The following is a 2,036-nucleotide window of genomic DNA, read 5'->3' on the forward strand; positions in this document are numbered from 1 at the left end:
CTTACACTTTGCCGGGTGTGGCCATATTCGGGATCAAACATCCGTGATCTCCCACCCAAGACCCTAGACACTCTTAGGAGAGGCTCTCCTAAGAGCCTGCTCTGAAAACGAGCGGACTCTGGATGTTGCATAGGTCGTGCATAGAGCTGGAATTAGCAGGTCGGGATGGGGCACTTAAGCTACTGGCCGACCTTACATTGCTGCCTGTTGGCTGATCAATGAGTCTTAGGTCATGAACTGGTCCATGAGTCTTAGGTCCGGAGTGGCGGTAGGTGCATGGATCTTTTGATAGGAATATTTTGGATCCTTTGTGTAGCAGCTGACCGCTGAAAAGGTCTCTCGAGTTGCTGGCGGTCGCGCTCTGCGCATATTTATAGCTCTGCGTGTATTTATAGCACCATACTGTGTACCGGCTGCTACATTCCCCCCCCTTTGAAGGGAACCGTCCCGGGCCCTTTAGAGCCTCGTATACCGCCAGCCTGTGCCTACCTTCTCCTACCCTCGGGCAGTGGGGTGACCAAGCCCATGCGCCTAGCCTTCAGAGGTGACCAATTCACATGCGCCTAGCCTTCAGGTTTTTCAGGCACAGAGACAGTCCAGTCGGTTCAGCTACTTTTTTTTATAGTTTTTGTGCGATATTCGCTCACTGAGTCGCCACACCCGAAATACCACTCAAACGTGATCGGTGGGGGTTGAACCGACGACTTCAGGATCGTGAATTTTCACGAGGTCTCGATACCAAATGTAGCAGCTGACCGCTGAAAAGGTCTCTGAGTTGCTGGCGGTCGCGCTCTGCATGTATTTATAGCACCGTACTGTGTACCGGCTGCTACACTTTGATAGGGATATTTATTGGCTTCACTGGTGGCTTCTCGTGGTTCCCAATTTGCTCTGCATATGTACACCTGTTCGTCTGCCTCCTTGCATCTAGGCTGCAGCTGTGTGCCTTATCCTTAGGTTTAGGTTTCTGAACAAGGCATGCTTTGGTGCGGCAATGTCGATAATTGGGCCTTCACAAGTGATTGGTGAAGACATGTGCGTTTGTGAGTGTAAACAGGCGACACAGGCGCAGGTGAATGTAAACATGGGTCTGTTACCCATCAGTAGTGTATTACCCTGACCCCTTTGTTACCCCTCGGTAAGGGGTTACCCCTACCCCGGGGTTAGGTTACCCACCTCCATACATAGCCACATGGGTAACCCCTACCCCTACACCCTGGGTTATGCCTTGTTTTATGGGGGGGTTACCCCTTGTTTTATGCCATAGGGAAGGATTGGAGCAAACTTAATTAGTCTATTTAAAATAAATTTCCAAGCAGCTAATATACTTTTGAGATGTTAACAAAACATTACTCTATAACTAAATGTTAATGTAATGACTTCTTCCTAAATATAATCTTAAAACAAAAACAAAGAAATAAAATAGACAAACAAAAAGACGAAAAGACGAAGACCAGCATAATGGACAGCTCATGATGACACAGGAAGAAAGCAGCAAAATGATAAAAAACGGGAACTTTCTATGGTATGAGAGCAAACAAAATAATGACTTTGCTAGCTAGCTCGGCTGCTGAGAGGGCCGGCAACTAGGTTGCAGGCTCATGAGCAGCGTTATTTTTTTGCGGAATATATTCCGAATTCGGAATAAAAAAATGTAATGGTCCTGAAAGTTAAGAATAAATAATGTTCCGACCGTGCAAGTTCATTCCTCCAACTGTTTCTGACCAGACCAAACGCTGCAAAACATTCGGACCCGAAGCTCCCAAAGCGTGTTAGGTCATTAAAGCAGATATAAAAAATCACTGAAGCTATTAGCGACGTTTATGAAGACGGTATAGAGGTCGTAGGGAATGTGGGCGCAATGCTGCAGCCAGCCGACGACAATGATGCCACTCCGGTTGTCAACAGCGAGCAGGCCAAACATCAGCGTTCGTCATATGGAGACAATCACGATGGTCCAGGAAACAGGCTGCGTTTGGTGGTTCCGGTCCATTGCTGCTATGCATCATTACTTTTGCAACCTGGAAAGTTGTGTA

The sequence above is a fragment of the Volvox carteri genome (genome assembly GCF_000143455.1).
Source record: "Volvox carteri f. nagariensis unplaced genomic scaffold VOLCAscaffold_96, whole genome shotgun sequence".
Taxonomy (NCBI): Eukaryota; Viridiplantae; Chlorophyta; class Chlorophyceae; order Chlamydomonadales; family Volvocaceae; genus Volvox; species Volvox carteri.